Consider the following 9,324-nt stretch of genomic DNA (forward strand, 5'->3'; position numbering starts at 1 on the left):
GAATTATAAATGAAACCAATAAAATTAATGAACTATTAATGAACTAATAACTCAAAATGAACTGAAACAACAATAAAACATAAAATACACCAAAACTGAAGGTGACACATAACGAGTAGAGGCCGGCACTACACCACCTTCAGATGGAGGTCTTGTGTCTGTCATCCTGACCCACTGCTGCTTTAAGATAGATAGATAGATAGATAGATAGATAGATAGATAGATAGATAGATAGATATGAAAGGCACTATATAGATAGATAGATAGATAGATAGATAGATAGATAGACATGAAAGACACTATAGGAGAGATAGATAGATAGATAGATAGACATGAAAGGCACTATATAATAGATAGATAGATAGATAGATAGAGTGAAAGGCACTATATAATAGATAGATAGATATGAAAGGCACTATATGATAGATAGATAGATAGATAGATAGATAGATAGATAGATAGATATGAAAGGCACTATATGAGAGATAGATAGATAGATAGATAGATAGATAGATAGATAGATAGATAGATAGATAGATAGATAGATAGATAGTGTAAACAAGGCGCTATATAGCGCCCGACCCGGCACAGAATACGCAGAGGCACGTGTTCACACTCAAGGTCTTTTATTTTTTCCTCTTCAGCCGTGGGCACACGTCTTCCCCGTGTCCCACCGGCCCAACACAGTCCTAGCACAAAAACCTCCCAAACCAAACACTATCCTGCTCCACCACTCCTCCCAGGCAACCTCGTCCTCTTCCTCCCGATTCTGGCCTCGAGTGGAGGTGGCTGGCCCTTTTTATACCCCACCCAGAAGAGTTCCAGGTGGCTGACCACCTGGTCCTAATTGCCCTTCCGGGTGGGGCTGAGAATTCAAGCAGCTGGGCTGCGGAGTCCATACAGCTCCCCCTAGCGGCCACCCGAGCCCCCAACCAGGCTGTGGAGGACTCCATCTCCCATGGAGCCTTGCGGGTGGTTGGGGAATCACTGTCCGCCATGTAGGCTGCCACCAAGCGCCCCGGGGGAGGTACTGAGCTGTCCATGGTGGCTCCCCCGGAATATACACAGCAGGGGCGTCCCGGCCGGGCATGGGACCCGGCTGTCCGTCATATGGCCCCTCCCTCAGATGAGGCTTGTGCGGCTCATCGGCCTGCCCCGCGAGGGCCGGTCTTCTGATAAGAGTAATAACAATGCAGGTAAAACAGACAATAACTTTGTATAATGTTAACGTTTACCCCCCCGGGTGGAATTGAAGAGTCGCATAGTGTGGGGTCTCCTCAGTCTGTCAGTGGAGCAGGACGGTCACAGCGGTCTGTCACTGAAGCTGCTCCTCTGTCTGGAGATGATCCTGTTCAGTGGATGCAGTGGATTCTCCGGGATTGACAGGAGTCTGCTCAGTGCCCGTCGCTCTGCCACGGATGTCAAACTGTCCAGCTCCATGCCTACAATAGAGCCTGCCTTCCTCACCAGTTTGCTCTCTTCTTTATGCTGCCTCCCCAGCACACCACTGCGTAGAAGAGTGTGCTCACCACAACCATCTTATTGCAGATGTTGAAGGACGCCAGCCTTCTAAGGAAGTATAGTCGGCTCTGTCCTCTCTTGCACAGAGCATCAGTATTGACAGTCCAGTCCAGTTTATCATCCAGCTGCTCTCCCAGGTATTTAGATGTCACTTAAAATACACTGGATCAATAAAAACAAATGAAATAAAGCTGAATGGATAAACAAACAGGAGGAGGAACATCTAATTTTACAATTAATTCAAAGGATAAAAACCAAATGTGCAGCTTCTGCTTACTCAGAATGTTCAAACTGATTAATAGTCATAGGAATGTCATCCGCAGAGCCTGAATGTGGCATCATTGTGACTTCTGAACAAAGACAATGCTTGCATTTGTCATTCAGGACTTGGAGAATCAAAGGAAAGTTTTGATCTGCAAATGCTGACGGAAGGCCCAGCTACAGCCTGAGCTCAGGAAGTTAGCAGATTTTACAAGCTGGTCACTCCTGAGAGACTCTGCAATGACTCCGTCTCATATGTCGACATTATTTGGATTTGAAAGTTGATGCATTTCAAATGAGTTCTGCCATCGAGTTTTATTCACCAGACACACCCGTCATTCTCAGCTTCTAAAGTATCTGGGTGGAGGATGAGAAAATACACTTAGAGAGGAAGCACTTGCACTTATCAGATTGTATTGTTTTACAGAAACAGACATGTCGGCCTATTGGTATGCGCTGTGTTTAATCATCTCTACGCGATTCTGAGACGGGAGGGTGACATGTAAAAATGACATGGTGAACGTTACTGTGATCCTGAAGTTGTTTGCAAACTTCTGCCAGTTCATACAAAAGGATTATTTTTAAAATTTGTATTTCTTGGATGATGGATATGCAGATTATGCAAATGCTAAATATGGTTTTTATTTTTAGAAGACTTAATTAAAATGATCAGGAATTTCCAGGGAAAGCTAAAGAGCTGCAAAGACATTTGAAGAAGCTGGGCATGATAAAGACCCCAAAAGCTCTTTGTATCTGATGCACAGCGAATAAAGTACACATCTTTAAGGACATGCTTTCAGTATTTTAGGTCATTTGGGAAGCAAAAAAGTAGTCGAAGAGGAATAAAGCAGATAAGGTGAAAGAAGACCCCAAGAGATTCTTTCAGTATTTTAGTAGTAAAAGAACAATCAAGGAGGAGGTCAAGTGCATCGGGAATAGTAAAGAGGAATTAAAGGATACAGACAATGAAATAGCGGATGCCCTAAACTCACATTTTTCTGAGGTCTTCATATGTAAAGAAGTGGATAACCTCCCAAAGGTAACAGGGACTACTAAGGAGGTACTGAGGGATTTGGAAATTGTAGAGGGAGAAGTGCTGCTCGGATTAAAAAGGCTGAAGTCAAACAAATCTCCAGGACCAGGCTGAGGCTGAGCCCTACCGGTTGCCTGAGGCTCATGTCTGCCTGAGGTGAGTGGTATATTGAAGCAGGCCCGTTCTTTGTTTGGGGTGGACCTCACCCATTTTCTTATTTTGTGGTCCAAGAATCATAAGAAAGAAGTGCCCAAACAAAACAGCAAAAACCCTGACTAAAACTTCACAAGTAAATAGTTAATAGTTGAATAGTAGAAATAGTTAATTTCAACAAAATATCCTATCTTGTCCTATCGGTGTCTTTCCTTACCTGAGGACGATGGGCTTTCTGACGGTGGTGCTTCTCCGCTTTCCTCCACTAGCCTATCTGCGTTGTCATTGGTCGATATTAACCAGCGTTTCATTTCAACGAAAATAATATCCTAAGCATAAAGCGATGAAAATAACCTACACGTTACGTGCACATGTCGGAATTTTTAACATGGTGCTGTAAATTGATCTGCTGCAACTGACGCCATTGATGTGTCGTTAAACTGTCGTAATCACCTCAGGGGTCGCGATCGAACAGAAAGAAATTTGAAAGGCTGATGGCTTTTTAATTTGCATGTTTTTTTTTAAATGTAACTATTAACTACTAGTTTTTATCTTTTTTTAGTTATAGATAAAATGTTATTTCTAAAAAATTAAATTAATTAATTTCTAAAAAGTTTTTAAAAAGTATTTGGTTTCTTGGAAATCAGTTCGCGACCCCCCCAATGTCTCACGACCCCTACTTTGGGAACCACTGCACTAGGGTGCCTGTATTTAAGCAGAATCGTTAGCGAGAAGTATACTGATACACATATGAAGCACAACGGTGATATTGTCGTGATCTGGGGGCATTTCAGCCGACAATGTAGGGGGTCTGGTCAAAATCAATGGAATGATGACTGTTGGGAATTATGGGGTTTTTAAAAAGAATTTTCTTTCCTCCCTGTCCATCTCACCTTATTATCGGACTCATTTTTAGAGACTAATAAAAATGATACAACGATTATACAAAAACCTTGGATTGTGAGTAACTTGGTCTGCGAGTGTTTTGCAAAACGAGCTAAAATTTGTAATCAATTTTAACTTGATAAACAAGCGAAGTCTTGCAATACGAGTAGTACGTATACGTTTTGTCAGCCGAGTGTCACGTGGGGATTGTGGGTAATCATCTCCCATTCTCGTTCTCAGTTGGCGTGCCTCATTCGTATAGTCAACATCCGTATGAGCGTATACTGTTTACTAAAGCACAGAGACCACGTGTGTGTGTTGTAAAGTGCGACTCCCCGTCTTGCACCGCAAAACACGAAGCTGAGTCTCAGTACTTTAGCAACACCAGCGTTTATTCAGTTTGAAACAGGAACAGCACGGTTATTTATTGTAGCGGGATCTACCGCTCTCCTATACACAGACACAGCAGTCAGGCAGGATCGGGGCCAAGTGATACTGTGCCCTGAGCATTTATAATGTTCCATGCATCACCCATTGACAGCAGGCGCTTATATCACGACCACAATCGGCTCTGATTCACTTTTACGGCGAACTGCCACAGCACTGCGAGCCTGCGGTTGCTTCGGGACACTCTTCTGCACGTTGTCCCGTTGGGTGGAATCCCTAAAAGAGTTTAGAAACCTTACAGTGCGTAAAGCATTTTTTAAAATTTTGTGTCCAAGTGTAGTGACTCTTCAGGCAAAAGCAACTGTCATTGGGTAGGTTTCCTTGTTAAAGTCGCAAAAAAAGAAGAAGATTCCAGTGAGCGAACAGGTAGCAGGGATTTCGATAGTCAGAGTGAAAGTCGCCCTGCACAATAACCGTCCTCCTCCTCTCCTCTCTCTTGTCTCCCTCACTCCAGCCACCATTCTTAAAGTGCAGGTTAATTTGTTTTACATATTTTTACTTTATATTTTGTATTAATCATTTTTATATAAATATTCGTGGGCTGTGAAACGAATCATCTGAGTTTCCATTATTTCTTATGGGGAAACTCGCTTTGATATACGAGTGCTTTGGATTACAAGCACATTACACTCGCAAACCGAGGATCCACTGTATAAGGATTCTAGTAATGTATTAGTTATATCTATCTTATCGCACAGCTAGTATATACAAGGTGCATCTAAATAAATTAGAATATCATCAAAAAGTTCATTTATTTCAGTAATTCAATTCAAAAAGTGAAACTCATATATTATATAGATTCATTACACACAGAGTGATATACAGTGGTGTGAAAAACTATTTGCCCCCTTCCTGATTTCTTATTCTTTTGCATGTTTGTCACACAAAATGTTTCTGATCATCAAACACATTTAACCATTAGTCAAATATAACACAAGTAAACACAAAATGCAGTTTTTAAATGATGGTTTTTATTATTTAGGGAGAAAAAATCCAAACCTACATGGCCCTGTGTGAAAAGTAATTGCCCCTTGTTAAAAAATAACCTAACTGTGGTGTATCACACCTGAGTTCAATTTCCGTAGCCACCCCCAGGCCTGATTACTGCCAAACCTGTTTCAATCAAGAAATCACTTCAATAGGAGCTGCCTGACACAGAGAAGTAGACCAAAAGCACCTCAAAAGCTAGACATCATGCCAAGATCCAAAGAAATTCAGGAACAAATGAGAACAGAAGTAATTGAGATCTATCAGTCTGGTAAAGGTTATAAAGCCATTTCTAAAGCTTTGGGACTCCAGTGAACCACAGTGAGAGCCATTATCCACAAATGGCAAAAACATGGAACAGTGGTGAACCTTCCCAGGAGTGGCCGCCAACCAAAATTACCCCAAGAGTGCAGAGACGACTCATCCGAGAGGTCACAAAGACCCCAGGACAACGTCTAAAGAACCGCAGGCCTCACTTGCCTCAATTAAGGTCAGTGTTCACGACTCCACCATAAGAAAGAGACTGGCAAAACGGCCTGCATGGCAGATTTCCAAGACGCAAACCACTGTTAAGCAAAAGAACATTAGGGCTCGTCTCAATTTTGCTAAGAAACATCTCAATGATTGCCAAGACTTTTGGGAAAATACCTTGTGGACTGATGAGACAAAAGTTGAACTTTTGGAAGGCAAATGTCCCGTTACATCTGGCGTAAAAGGAACACAGCATTTCAGAAAAAGAACATCATACCAACAGTAAAATATGGTGGTGGTAGTGTGATGGTCTGGGGTTGTTTTGCTGCTTCAGGACCTGGAAGGCTTGCTGTGATAGATGGAACCATGAATTCTACTGTCTACCAAAAAATCCTGAAGGAGAATGTCCGCCATCTGTTCGTCAACTCAAGCTGAAGCGATCTTGGGTGCTGCAACAGGACAATGACCCAAAACACACCAGCAAATCCACCTCTGAATGGCTGAAGAAAAACAAAATGAAGACTTTGGAGTGGCCTAGTCAAAGTCCTGACCTGAATCCAATTGAGATGCTATGGCATGACCTTAAAAAGGCGGTTCATGCTAGAAAACCCTCAAATAAAGCTGAATTACAACAATTCTGCAAACATGAGTGGGCCAAAATTCCTCCAGAGCGCTGTAAAAGACTCATTGCAAGTTATCGCAAACGCTTGATGGCAGTTATTGCTGCTAAGGGTGGCCCAACCAGTTATTAGGTTCAGGGGCAATTACTTTTTCACACAGGGCCATGTAGGTTTGGATTTTTTTTTCTCCCTAAATAATAAAAACCATCATTTAAAAACTGCATTTTGTGTTTACTTGTGTTATATTTGACTAATGGTTAAATGTGTTTGATGATCAGAAACATTTTGTGTGACAAACATGCAAAAGAATAAGAAATCAGGAAGGGGGCAAATAGTTTTTCACACCACTCTATTTCAAGCGTTTACCTCTATTCATTTTGCTGATTATTTCTTTGTTTCCTTTAGAAGCAAAAGCTTTCTTGTTGGAATAAGTTCTTTTAAATTGCGGCATTTTAAGTAACCGAAAATATAGAGATATGATATTAAAAGGCGATATCCCTCCCATAATGATTACGGCGGTACAAAAAAAAGAATCACATAAGAGAATTATACTTAGCCTTCGTTAATGACGATTTTACGCAGTATAACAGACGAAAAGAAGCTTATAGCAGACACTACAAAGGTCGGATCTTGATCTATAGAGTCTGCCATGTTTTCGTCACTACGCTGAAAAGATTTTCGGGACGAATGACGATATCATCCGGCCGTCAGCTCCAAAGGGTTTGTCTTCTCCACATGCTGGTCCTCTCTGGTCTCCAAACAAGGACAGTAAAGACTCAACCCCACCTCCAAAATATACAATAATAGCACAATGGCTACACTCGACAGTTGTCCCCTTCATTCTTCAAACTGCTAACCTAGTGGTTTCTAAATGCCGGCAGACTAGCCCCTGTGTGCCAGACTTAGACTGCACATGTGAATGAATCCTTTAACAGTGTTTTACAGAGACAGTGACATTAACCTTAATATTATAGCAAAATGTATTATAACAGGCCTATACAGTAGCCATTGAAAACCCAACAGCAGACCAACATGACCGACACCTTTATTTAATCTTTATTTTCAGATTAGCTGGTCATGTGGCGGCTCATTTTGTGTCTCATTATTGTTTGGCTGCTAATTAAGAAAAAAGAAACAACTAAGGGGTCTGAGTCACGCCTATTAAAACTAAGACAAAAGAAATTAATTAACAGCAAAAACGGCTCACTAATGAAGAAGATGATCAGAATGAAAACCTGCAGCCACTGCAGCCCACCGGGACCGGAGTTGGATACCCCTGGTGTAGTGGATCGATTGCGTAATGTGCATGATTTGTTACAAATATTATTCCATCTCTGTCAAATCGAGATTCTTTCACAAGATCATTATTGTCCAGCACTTCCAAACCGTAGCGAATTTCCTTGGAGGTGCGTACCGATCTCTGCCTGGATGCCAGCACCTAGCAAGTTAAGACAGTTCATGAGCTCTCCTAAATCCTGGCGAATCTAAGATTAGTTTCCTAAATTATGAAACTTCATAAAAATGTTCCATCTTCAACTCCTACTCCCAAGAGCAGCGCCCAGTTTCTGTTATTGTGAGATTTTTGAGCCATTATGGATAATTTTTGTACTCTGAAGCACTTAATAAATATGAGCTCTGATCTCAACCCGAATGAGAATTTGTGGCTGGACTTGGTGGTGGCTGTTCACTCACCATCAACGCGCAACCTGACTGCTGTGGAATGAGCCCCGGACACAGACAGACGGACATCGCTTTGTCACCCAATACACACATTTATTTACATTAATATTTACAAGTTCAGTGCACAACCCAGTGCCTCAGCACCAATCCCCCTAAAGTCCAGGCCTCCTCCTTCAGTGCCTCTCTTCGTCAGGCCGCCTCCACGCCTCTCCAGCAAGACTTTGTCCACTCCTCACCCGACTCCAGCCATCGAATGGAGGGAGGCGGCCCCTTTTATAGCCACCCGGATGTGCTCAAGGTGTCCTCCAGTAACCTTCTGTCGACACGCCCCTGTGTGGTGGAAGCACCGGCTGTGTACCCGGAAGCACTCCGGGTGTCCCCGATCCTCTTCCTCCCCAGCACTTCTGGATGGGGCAGAAGTGCTGAGTTCCAGGGCTCTCCAGGCACCGGGGTGCCCCCTGGTGGTGACCACGGGCCCCCACAGGTTTGAGCTTCTAAGCCCTGCACCCGTGGTCCCCAATGCAACCAGGGCGGTCGCCCCCTTGTGGTCTGGAGGAGACGCAAGCCCTCCTCCGGTCCTCTTGGGCGTCCCAGCTGGGTACGACCCCCAGCCGCATGCCACACTGCGCTTGAGCAGCTTTGCAATTTCACACACCGACACCACGCTTGAAGTCATTGAGCTCTTCAGAACGGCCCGTTTGGTTTCATAAATGTTTGTAAATGGCTTGGCTGGCTTCTTGATTTTATACACATGTGCCAATGGGTCTGATTGAAGCACCTGAATTCAATAATTAAGACGTGTGTCCCAATACTTTTGTCCATACGGTGTACAACGTGTTAAAACGCTGCGGCTATCTTGTGATGGCATGTTTGCATTTTCAATTAGTCAGTAATTTTACATTTTATAAATTCGTATATATTCGTTTAGATGTGCAGTAAGAAGTTGGATGTTGTGTAGCCTCATCTGTGCATTTCCTGCCGTTGTTTGGCAGATTTCTTGATTCGGGTGTTTTGAGTACTAAAATCCAAATCCCCTTTGTTATCAGCTCTCTTATCGACACAACTTTCACTTCAAATGATATTTTGCAGTTGAGATTTTCATGAAGATAGCTGACAATTCTTTCAGACTTACACCAACTCCTAGATAGATCGATAGATAGATAGATAGATAAATAGATAGATACAGTAGATAGATAGATAGATAGATAGATAGATAGATAGATAGATAGATAGATAGATAGATAGATAGATAGATAGATACTTTTA

The sequence above is a fragment of the Polypterus senegalus genome, chromosome 2 (assembly GCF_016835505.1).
Source record: "Polypterus senegalus isolate Bchr_013 chromosome 2, ASM1683550v1, whole genome shotgun sequence".
NCBI classification, from domain to species: domain Eukaryota; kingdom Metazoa; phylum Chordata; class Cladistia; order Polypteriformes; family Polypteridae; genus Polypterus; species Polypterus senegalus.